Here is a 12,021-nt window from a genome sequence, read left to right as displayed (position 1 = left end):
AGTCATGAGTTCAATTCCTGGTACAAAAAAAAAAGGAGCTTGCTGGATCATAGGGATGAAGAATTTTTCAGGGCATGGTTTTGTTTTGTGTAAAATTGTTTTGTATAATTCTTAAATGTATATTCAAAAGGCACAGATGCCCACAGACTGATAGTTCCTTGATTTCACCTTATAATTAAACAATAAGTATAAAAGAGGTGGCTACCACCAGGCAGCACTTTTGTAAGCTCAAGTGGCTTCTTTCCTATTCATGGCGATTTACAGTAATAAGGAGCCAATTGTGTTCTAGACTTGCATTTGTGTAGGTCTCACAATCACAAAATCAAGTGTCAGGGATCCATAGTCTAACCCAGGTTTAACTCAGAGCAGGAGCCCAAGAAAACAACACTGTACTTCAGGGATGAAACAAAGAGGAGCTTCTTCAGCAGGCAGGGAGACTGCTGGGCTGCCCAGATGTAACCTTATTTTTCTTATCTAGCCAGCAGTCTTCCTTTTCTATCCGGATGGACATAATGACAATATAAACATGTCTCCGTTTCTTCCTCAGTGAGGAAAATCAGAACATCTCCTTGGGAATACAGTTTCATTATCTGAAAGTTTATTTGCATCCAAGAGTCCATGTAGTCGTTTAATTTCTTCTAAACAGAAGTATTTCTTAAATGGAGTCATTGAGGTCTTGTAGTTTACAACAGCTACAGAACAACCACATGTTCAGACCAATGCTTGTGGCATTAAAGCATCTCTCAACTCAATTAATTTATTGAAAAAGAGAGCTAGCATTCTGCACATATAAAATAACACCAACTCAAGCACAGACCTCATATTGTGTTCTGCGGGGTGAGCAGCTGACACACAATGATTCGCTGCTGGGGAATTTGGAGAGAAAGAGTAGTATTTCTCCACAATGAAGAAAGGCCACTCTTTAGCTCAGGACTATTCTACTCTGAAAAAGCTGGGAATGTTTTAAATGTGGCAACCAAGACTCTGTCTCGTTCACACACTCATTAATAGTATCATGTTTCATTAATTGGGTAACAACAAATAATGAAAATTAGTCAAACAAAACCCCTTTGACATAGTCTTCGATGGTGAAATCATAGACACTGAATAGGTGCTGCTTTTTGCTCCGGAGACTTCTCTCAGACTGTCAATGCTCTACATTCTCAGGATGATTTGCGAATCAGACACTAGGCTAATTTTGCTGGCACAAAGGCTAAAATTGCTAACGATCCTACTGAATGTTTCTCAGATGACTGAAGTCACTGCTACTTTAGACTCTGTTACCTAAAGATTTCTATGTTATCACCTGGTAGCCCAGGCTTCCACCAAGGACGCAAGATTCTAAAGGGGGTGATGAATGATCAGCACCTCACCTTCTCTGCCTGACCTCTTCTGTTCTTCCTCTACCCTAGGGTATCTCTTTCTCGCCTGTCACATGTTGCCACCATCCTCTTGTGATGTGCATGTACCATTGCCATCTAGGGGACAGGATGGCTAAAGAGCTTTCTGGCTAAGACTATTCTTGTCTCTAATTCTTTCTTCCTACCACAGTTAGCGTCAACTTTCAGTATGCATAAGAATCACCAGGGTAGACTATTTATTTGCTCCTGGGGTTTTCGATTTACTCAATCCCAGGAAGGCCTAGGAATCTGCATTTTAGTGGGTGGGTTTTTTTTTTTTTTTTTTTTTTTGTATTGGGAATCAAATTCATGACATCGCGCATGACAGGCAGGTGCTAGGCTGCTGAGCTATATCCCCAGGCCTGGAATCTGCATTTTAATAAACACCAGAGGCAACATGGGCCAGGTGGCTTTTGACTTCCTTTGAAGAAACCATGTCCTTGTGATGACATCCCGCATCTCTGCCCCAGCCCAGTGCTCACTTTAGTTGGGGTGGGTTCCTCTGGACAAGAGAAGTTCCCAGATTTCCCTAGTGCATTTGAGAACCCCTACAAATTTCTGTAAACACATTTTGCCAGATTCTTCTCTGGGGTTAATCATTTCAAAGAACTGATTTAGGCAGTAAAATTCAGTCACACTTTCACATGGCTCTACATAATTAGAGCGGATGTTCCTGTTTTGAATATTCTAGCTGCCATGAACCACGAACTGTGACTGACAGATTGGACAGGCAGACAAAATGCCAGCTTTCACAGAGCTTTGGGAGCTGGGACACTGGCCAATTTCTGCCCAGTGGCCTCGGTTTTCTCATGGGTAAGGGACTGTGGCTTACCTCTCTTAGGTGTTAGGAAGATAAATGACTACAAAAACCACAAGATAGAATGACAGCCCCCTTTGAGAGGTAACACGGGGATTTAGCAAAGAGTGTAGCCAACCCTGTGAGAACCGTGCTGTTTTCCAAACAGCTCCCTGGAGAAGGAAGTTGACGCTAGCTGGGTAAAGGTGTGCTGTGAGCCAAGCACTCCCATGGACTCCCATAGATAAATCACAGGCTGTGGAAGGTCCTTCACGGCTCAGTGAACAGAAAGCCACAGAATATTGGCAGCTGGATTCGCTGAAAAAAGGACACAGGTAGTAAAGAAACATCTAAAGAACCAGAATTGAGTGATCCCAACCCAATCCTTCCACTTTTAAAAGTTCTGACTTGTAATTGCATAATTAGTAATACATGACAAATTCTTCTTGTAAAATCAGGACAATGTAAACCCAAATTCTCCTTCGTCACTCCCTTTGCAAATGCCTGCTTTCTTCCAGGAGGGATTCCCACGTGGAGTGTTTGTTAAACCTTTTCTCAATGCATGCACATACAGGTATCTGTACCCCTGGGAAACTTACAGAATGATTTTATTATTTGCATATGTGTTTTGAAAAGATAAGTGGGACCTCATTATACATATCATTATGAAACTTGCCTTTTGCATTAAACAATGTCTTGGAAATGTATTATTGTCTAGTCATATAAATCCACTTTACTAGATTTAATTCCTGTTGTACCGAACATGCTCGGTGTTATGGTTAAGATCAGGCATGTCCTTCCAAAGTTTCATGCATTCAGAGCCTGGGCTTTTGGAAAGCAAATGGATCATGGTGAGTTGTACTCATGAGAAGATTTACTGCCCATGAGTTCCATGACTGATTGAGTTGCGGGAAGGTGAGGATGGGTCAGAGGTGGCAGGTCTGAGGGCCGAGACCTGTAAGGGTTTATCTCCTACCCTGTCTCCTCCTTGTCTCTTTGCTTCCCGGCAGCAATAACCTGAGCAGCTGTGCTCTGTGCCAAGTCCTCCCACCATGCCGTTCCTGCCTTTGAGAGTCTGAAATTGTGAGCCAAAACGAACATCTCCTCCTGTAAATTGTGGATGTCAAATACTGTGTCTCCGTGACTAGGAAAGTGGCTAAGACATGATGGGCATCCTCCAGGTCACACAGTCATTCTCATCAGTAGGCAATTTGACTGTTTCCACTCTTTTGCTAAAACACCAGGAATACCCGCGTGCCTTCCTTCCATCAGACTTTACGGGTATAGTTTCATTTTTAATAGCTATTACCTAATTGTCTCCAAAATGGATATATTTACTTACATCAGTAATGTTTGTTTGAGAGAGGGTATTTTCCCTCATTTAGGTCAGCATTGATACATATTAACAATTTTTAAATTTACCAATTGTTAATTTAAATTTGCATTGTCCCGATTGCAGGCAAGGTTGGGCATTATTTCATATAGTATTTGTTAGCCACTTACGTCTTTTTCTTTCTCTCTCTTTCTCTCTCTCTCTCTCTCTCTCTCTCTCTCTCTCTCTCTCTCTCTCTCTTTTCTTTTTGAGGCAGGATCTCTCTATGGAGTTCAGGCTGGCCTTGGGCTCACTTAGTAGCCCAAGCTGGTCTAGAAGTCACAAAAGATTCTTCTGCCTCAACCTCCCAAGTGCTGGGATTATAGGAGTCTCTTCTTTTGTAATATCTTACACTCTATTGTCTGTCTATTTTCTTTTGTAATATCTTACATCTATCATCTATTTTCCATGATTTCTTTAAACTAAAATTTGGGAGTGTTCTATTTTAATTTTTTCTCACCACTAGCGATTGAATGGAAGGTTTCATATTTGCTAGGCAATGCTCCACCACTGAGCTACATCCTCAGCCCTACCTATTTTTTATTTTGAGGCAAAGTCTTGCTAAGTTGTGTCCAGAGTGGCTTCAAAGTTGTGATCTTCTTGCCTTTACCTCGAGGTAGCTGGGAGTACAGGTGTGCACTGTCATTCTTAGTATAAAATTTGTCAGTTCTTTAAGCATCCTACATCACAATCTTTTAGAACCTACTTTCTTCTCCTGGGTTATTACATTATCTCTAGAGTCCTTGTGTGAATATATATGCGTGTTTTCAAATAGAAGTGTCAAATTCTGCTGTGGGCATTTTCTTGACCTCTCTTTTATGAATTTGATTTTTTCGTGTTTTTTCATTCATTTTTTCATGAGTGTCTCCCTACTTTGTCATATGCCTAGTTTTCTATAATCAGCTTTAATGTGATGCTCTTGTATTTTTCTGGTTCTGAGCATAGCCCAAATCCACGTGGTCTCCCATCAGAGACTGGGGGTGCTCGTAAACAAGGGTGTGGACGGCCTGGCTACGAGGTGACCTTTCCCTTGGGCTCCAACTGTAGGCAGCCCCCAGACATACGCTTCGTAGATTCCCTAAAGGCAATGGCTTTGGTTGTAGCAAGCAACTTTTACGAGGGAGAAAAAAAGAAAAGAAACATTTTAAAAGAAGAGATCCTTGAACTACAAATCCAGAAAAAGTATGGAATGGTTCTCTGTGGAGATTGCCAAACTGCAGACAGATAAATATTCTTTTAAGACATTTCAAATCGTTTGCTCCAACTTTCTGGATCTTTAGACAGGCAGATCTATCTTAAAAAGCCTCGTCGGTATTTTTGTATGGTAGCCATGCTTTAAAAAAATAAGAAAGAAACAGAAAGGTGCTGGCCATGTAGCCCAGTGGAAACATATATGCTTAGAATGTGTAAGGCCTTAAATTTTATTCCTGACACCACAAGACAAAATCAAAAAGAAATAAAGAGGGAAAATACTTTTGATGACTTGGCCTATTATGTCCAAAAGAGCATCACTTTAGCATCTCAACCATCTGATACATTCATGTAATACTGTAGATGTTTTGCACTGAGACCTTGACATCTAGTGTGTATTTTATCCTAATAGCTTATCTCAGTTCAGAAAAACACAGTTTTGGAGTTTAACAGCCACACCCGTTCAGTGGCTACTGCATTACAGTCTTGAGGGTGAAGACTAAAAACAGTCTGAGATATGCAGAGAGGCATCGCCTCGATTTATGTCAGAGTGTTTCAGTGATCATGGGCTGACACATAAGGTTATTACTCACCCTCCTGATTCCACTGTTCTTCCTAACACAAGTGTATCACACCTGCCATGGATCCAACCCACCGATGTGGCACAGTGGTATTTGGAGTATTTCCTGGAAAGGATATTGCTGCCAGCGAAGGGTGTTAGAAGGCAGTGACAGTGAAGCTGAATCTTGAAAGATAGGAAATGACCAGGTGATCAAAGGTGACATGTGAACGAGGATGCTGGCTGCAGGGTACAGGCTGCAGGTACAGCAGACATCAGGTCCTGAGGGGTCTCAGGGTCTGAGGGGTCTCTCAGGCCCTGATGAGGACGTGAACTCGAAGATAAAGGAGGGACACCGAGCATTTGTTAGTGGGGAGTACTGGGGAGAGGCAGGACCAAGGCAGGGAAATGAGATGGGAAAATAGTGCAAGATCCAGGTGAGAAGTGACAAGTGTATGAGCCAAGGCAATTCATTCATTCATCTACCCCATAAATACTTACTGATCATCTACTGAGTACAGCTGGATGCGCAAGGCACCTGAGATAAAGGAGAAAACAAAACAGGTAAAAATTCCTGTCTTCACAGAACTTACATCTACTCTAGGCACAAGGGGTAAGCAGTGGATGAACAAGGGTAGTCCTCAGATTTCTGGTTTTACCTGGTGAATGGTAGGATCCTTCTCTGACACAGATATTGCAGGAGGCAGAACAGGGCTGGAAAGAAAAATGATGCATTGAGCTCTATTGTTTTGACAAAGATCTGGGGTGTTTGGGGAACACTCAAGTGGAGTCATACAGCAAGCTGTGGGCCTCGGATAACTGGAGATCAAGAGTTAACTCTGGAAGGGACGCATAGACTTGGGTGCCATGGCACATATCAATAGTATTAAATTCCTGGGAATGAATGATATAAGCCTGGGAAGATTTGTGGAAGCCAGTTTCACAACTCAAAGGGCTGCAGGGCTGCAGGGTGAGTGACATATATGTGTGAACTGGCCAGAAGTAGGTGACGATGTCTAAGTGATTTGGGAGCCAGAAGATCAGAAGATGGAAGGAACTATCCCGGTGTCATTGCATGGACTAATGCCACCTACTTCGTAGGACATCTGCTTTTGACTGTTATGATGGAGTGAAACACAAACCTTGGTTATGTTTAAGCCATGTTTGGTTCCATGTGTTCCTACAGCCTAAACTTATCAACAAACACAGTTCTAAACCAAATGAATCTTGACTGTGAGCTCTATAACGGCAGGGGCCACGGCTGCCTGGTTCACTAACACATCCTCACCCCAGGCCCAACGCGACACATAGAGGAAGGTGTTTTATTTGGTATTTGTTAGGTGCCAGGCATTTTTAGATACTGTACATTATTTTATTTCATTTAATAGAATGAAAGTTCTTTCACTACAGGCCTTTTATATATTGCCTGTTATTTCATTTCATGTAACAGCAACTTTAGAAGGAAGTTCCTATTCTTATCTCATTTTCCAGATAAGAAAATTGAGGCTTAGAAAACTCATAGTCAATGTGATATTATGATGTACGTTTAGTGATAGGGATTCATTCTGAAAAATGCAATATTTATGATTTATTATTGTGCAAACATTGTACAGTTTACTTACACAAAAGTAGATGGTGTAGCTTACTGCACACAAAGCCTACCTTTCTCTCTCTCTTTTTATATATATAGGGTAACCTACAGGCATCATGGACAAAACAGTAAGTACAAAATGTGTGACACTGTTACCAACATACCGTTTTATAGCAAACCTGTTTTTTGATTGGTAGAAGTTCACTCTAAAGTAATAAGAAAGTGGAATTGTGAATACAAAAGCATAAACACAAACCATACTTGTTTGTTATCATTAGCAATTATTGTGCAGTGTACATAACTGTACATGATACACAGTGCTGTAGGTCTGGGCAATGCACCGTGATGACACTACGACAGCTACAGCATCTCTGGGGATAGGAATTTTTCAGCTCCATTATGATCACATGGGACCACCCTCCTCTATGTGGTGTGTCGCTCAGGGAAGCGTCATGCAGCACACACATGATTGCACACATTTCCGTTTCCGTTCACGGTTCCTGACTCATAGATCCTATTGCCTTTCTAATTTCCTAAATGACTTACAGCAATATGTGTATTTGGTATGAAAACATTTGGCCCTTTGTCCTTGATTCCTGAAGCAGCTACAGAACAACTTCCGAGTGATAAAGGTGGAAGGCAGGCTTTTATTTTCTTTACAAGCTCTTTCTAACATGCCTGACCTTCTGTTAATGAGATGATTTAGGGGAAAGGCTCTAGATAAATACAGAATGCGGCTGGTTGCCAGAGGAACCGGCCACTGTGCTCAGAGGGCCGGAACGTCCAAGCCCCACTCCTCAGCTTCCTGGCAGAGGGGAGAGGCGGGATGTTAAGTTGGCCACCGATGCCAAAGGCTCCATCAAAGCTGCCTACAGAAGACAGCTTCCATAAAACCCCCAAAGGGCAGGGCTTGGCAAGCAGCAGGTAGCTGAACACGTGGAGGATGGTTTCAGGAGGGTGGTGTTGCTGGAGAAAGCATGGGAATTCTCCCCTTTCTTCTATGTTTGCCCCATGCATCTCTTTATCTGATGTTCCTTGGTAGCTTTTATAAGATCCTTTATAAGAAATTAGCAAATTGAAGCATTTCCCTAACCTTCATAAGCACTTTAACAAGCCCAATGAGACTGTAAGGGGGATGTGGAAGCCAGGATTGGTAGCTGATCAGTCAGAAGCACAGATGCACTACAGTGGAGCTTGTGACTGACAGCTGAGGAAGGGGAGCTCGGTCCCAGGACTGAACACTACACCTGTGGGATCTGATGCCGTCTCCAGGTAGATAGCGTCAGAATGAAATTGAATTAGAAGAAGCCCAGCTGGTGGCTGCTGCAGAATTGATTGCTTGGTGGGTGGGGAAACCCTACACGCACTTGGTCACTGCCGTGCTGAGTGCTGAGTGAAAGTATAAGTTGTTTTTCACAACCTCAAGCTCGTATGCAAATTCAAGCATGGTGATCCCAGGCTGTGCCCCTGAAACACTGACACCTGACGCTCATGCTAACACTTTAACTCATGTCCTTTTCCCTGCCACAGATGTCCTCAGCCTCTCCTCTTCATTTCCGGAAGCTCCATCTTCTCCAGTCTTCCCAGGACTCCTGAATCATTTTACCCTTTAACCAGCCTGGCAGAAGTTTCATCTGTATCACTCCTGGCACAGGGATTTCACACACCTGTCCTGCCCTAAAAGGAAGTTGTCACGAGGGGAGCATCTTAATTATGCATCTTAGTGTTTTGGGGAGCACAGGAAAAGTTCGAGAGCCTGTGTGTATGTGTGTGTGTGTGGGGGGGGGACTTAGGCACTGAAGACTGACACACAAACAAGTCAGAGTCAGTCCTTTTTCTTGGAAAGCTCTCACTCTCATCTGGGTAAACAGAGATTAAAAAACCCATGGCAACAATGACACCTCTGCATTAGTCGGGCAGGAGTAAAGCAAGAACCTAGTTCTTCCTGGAGGAGGAAAGAAAGGAGTGCAGTGCAGGTGGGCTTAGAGCTGAACTCCGGAAGAAAGAGTGGGCATTTTCAAAGTGTTTAAGGGGGATCCTAACTGGTAAGGAAAGCACAGGTGCGTGAAGATGCAGGAGCTGTTCCGGATTAGGGAGGTACTGATTTACTAGAATGCATGGTACCTTCCTTGACCCATTTATGTCTTGAACAACTACTGAAAAAACTTAGAGTGTATCAGGCATTGCACTAAATGCAGAGGATTCACAGGTAAACACAACAGATATGATCTCCACACTCGTGTAGCTTAAAACCCACTAGGGATGCCAACTGACTACAGAGCTCTAACAGGCATGTGTGATAGGAAAGGAGGAAGCAAAACCCAAGCATAGGAGGGAGGAGTTGGGGGCGGAGGGCTGGCTCAGATTGCAAGAGACATCTGCTGTCTGTCATACCAGGGACAGGGGACTCCTCGGTTGTCACCAAGTCCTGCTTCTCCCACCTCCTCGATCGCTCACTGTTTTGTCCAGTCCTATCACAACCCCTGTGCTCTGTGCATGCCACTACCCCTTCCTTCCTTGAATGAATGTGACAGTTCTCTATAGCAGCAGTCCGCAAGCCCAGGGCCACAGGGATAAGTCCCTGACCTATTAGGACCCGGTCTACGTAACAGGAAACACAACACTGAAGCTTCATCTCCATGTACAGCTGTTCCCCAAGCTCTCACTGCCGCCTGAGCTCCACCTCCTGGCGGATCAGAGGAGTGAGAAGTGTCCTGTGAACTGCACGGAGAGGATCTAGGTCATGCCCTCCTCTGAATCATCCCCAGCCTCCAACCCTGCTTCGTGAAAAAACTGTCTTCCACGAAACTTGTACGTGTCGGGGGTGGCTGTTCTAAAGGGTCTCCCAATCTCACTCCCACCAATTATCCCCAGTGCAAACAGCAATCTTTTAAGGTGAAAATTTCATTGTGTCATGTCCTGTGCTGGAGAGAATTCTAACCTGATCTCCAACCCCTGGCATTACTCTGATGGCTGTGTTGCATTGCATAGAAAAAGGAATTTTGAAGAGTAGTTAAGGTGGCTAATCAGTTGACCTCAAAATGAAGTATGCAGGTGGGTTAGCCTAATGAAGCAAGCTGTTTGGCTGTTTTCCAGTACTGGGGCTTAAACTAGGGCCTTCACAGTGAGCTGTACCCCCAGCTTCTTCTAAACATTTTTTCATTTTATTTTGAGACAGGATCTCTCTAAGTTGTCCTGACTGGGCTCACACTGGCCATCTTCTGCTTCACCCTCCTAGAGGGATTACACTAGACCTGGCAAAGCAAGCTCTTAAAGGCCAAAGTGTTTTTCCAGCCAGTAGCAGAAAGTGGACATTAGAGAGACTGTATGAACTTGACCTGCCTTTGCTAATTTAAAGTGGGGAATGGCCTACAGGAAGGCCTGTAAATGGCCCTTAGAAGATGACATTCTGCTGAACAGCCACCAACAAGACAGGGACTTAAGTCCTACAATTGAAAGGAACTGGATTCTAAAACAATGTGAGTGAGTTTTAAAGTGCTTTTCCCCTATGACTCAAACCAGCCAACACCTTGCCTTTGGCTTGGGATAAACTGAGCAGAGCACCCAGCGGCCATGCCAAGCAAGACTGGTGACAAACAGAATAGTGAAATCACATATGGGTGTTGTTTCAAGCCACCACGTTTGTGATAGCTTACTAGATCTCAGTAGGAAACTAATATACCCCGAGGTTTCCCACTCTCCCATAAAACCATAGTGGATTTACCAGGTCCAGGCACGGAATCCTTGCAACAGTCCTGTTAGGCAAGTATTTTTATTACCACCATTTCATAGATGAGATAACTGAGGCTCACAGAGAGTAAACACTCTTCCTAAGGTCAGAGCTAAGTAAGCAACCTTTCTGATCCCAGCATCAGCGCTTAGTAACTTCTTGTCCTTGGGATAAATTCAAATACAGCCCATTCCTCATCTGGTTCCTGTCCAACCATCCAGCTTTTGTGAGGCACACAGCTCAGGTCAACTCACCTGCCCAAAAACTGCCTGTTCTTTGATCTCAACTTTGCACATTGGTTCCTCCCGCCATGAATGTGTCCTCCCCTCAGCTCCATCTACTCTCCCTCCGATAGGCAGCTCTTGGGGTCTGCCCAAGATGAGAGACCCATAAACAGCCTTGATCTTCCCGGTGGGGCTGGATGCCTCTGCAGTATCCTCCTGAGCTCCCCTCAAACTTCCTGTCCTTCCTTAGAAGAATTCAGAAGCCATCGCGTGAGAAATGTCTACTCATCCGTGCAGGGGAGCTTTTTGACAGGACTCCATGGTGGCTGCGGATTTGGTATGCTGTGAAACGAGGCTCTTACACACCTGGACCACATCTGGATACCAGGAAACGCCAGAAACCGTCAAGGTAATGACTTCAGTTTCCCTTTGTGGAAGTGGGACACTTGAAAGACAGCGTACCTTGGGCCTGGGCCCCAAACTCCCAGTACAATCGGGAGTTTCCCTGCCAAGAAGGGCGTGGGAAGAAGGCACGACCTGCGGAGCCACCTCTGAAGTTGCCTTCAGCCTAGACCCTTCCAAACCTATGTAAACTCACGGAGCCCGCTGCTGGTGGTTTTTTCTGCTTAAGTATGCCAATATTTCTTTCCATCACGGAAGACCGGAGGTCTTCTGCTTAGAGGCAGCGCTTACAGCTCTTAGCTCATCAGGCAACGTGAGTACAGCGTCTTGGTTAGATACCGCCGGATGCCTCAGTTTCCCCAATTGTGCAAAGTGCACTCTTCAGCCTGCGATGCCCTCAGGAGCAAGGCCAGGTCTGGAGGCTGGGGGGAAGGTGCGTCTAGTCACCTCTAGAGAAAAAGGGCGGGGCCAGCGGGCAGAGAGAGACTCAGAGTTGATACCTGCGGAGTCGCAAGCTCCAGGTCCTGCAGTGGAGACATCCCCGAGTCCCTCGGGCACCAACTCGCGGAGGAGCTGAGTTGGACCCGGGACGCCGACAACGCGAGCGAGATGCAGGCGGGGCGCGGCGAGGCTGGGAGGGGCGAGTCTCTGCGCCGCGCCTCCGGGGCTCGGGGCAGCAGCTCTGGGCGCCGAGAGCGGGAAGGGGTGGAGCGACGCGGGGAGGAGCAAAACCCGGAGGCCTCGGGCACCGTGGGC

The 12,021-nt window shown here is 44.9% G+C and overlaps 1 long non-coding RNA gene across 1 annotated transcript; it reads right to left on the bottom strand.

Annotated features, from left to right (window-relative positions):
- Positions 1 to 581: 581 nt before the first annotated feature.
- LOC134476582 (uncharacterized) lies at positions 582 to 5,859 on the bottom strand. Its single transcript, XR_010048409.1, has 2 exons — positions 5,820 to 5,859; positions 582 to 2,514 (listed from the first exon to the last, which is right to left on the bottom strand). It is a non-coding gene; the product is annotated as an uncharacterized LOC134476582 (long non-coding RNA).
- Between the last annotated feature and the right edge of the window lie 6,162 nt (positions 5,860 to 12,021).

The sequence above is a fragment of the Cavia porcellus genome, unplaced genomic scaffold (assembly GCF_034190915.1).
Source record: "Cavia porcellus strain 051 isolate PalLab524CR breed Dunkin Hartley unplaced genomic scaffold, mCavPor4.1 scaffold_6, whole genome shotgun sequence".
NCBI classification, from domain to species: domain Eukaryota; kingdom Metazoa; phylum Chordata; class Mammalia; order Rodentia; family Caviidae; genus Cavia; species Cavia porcellus.
The sequence above is the reverse complement of the archived record's forward strand: the minus strand, read 5'-3'. Positions and strand labels throughout refer to the sequence as shown.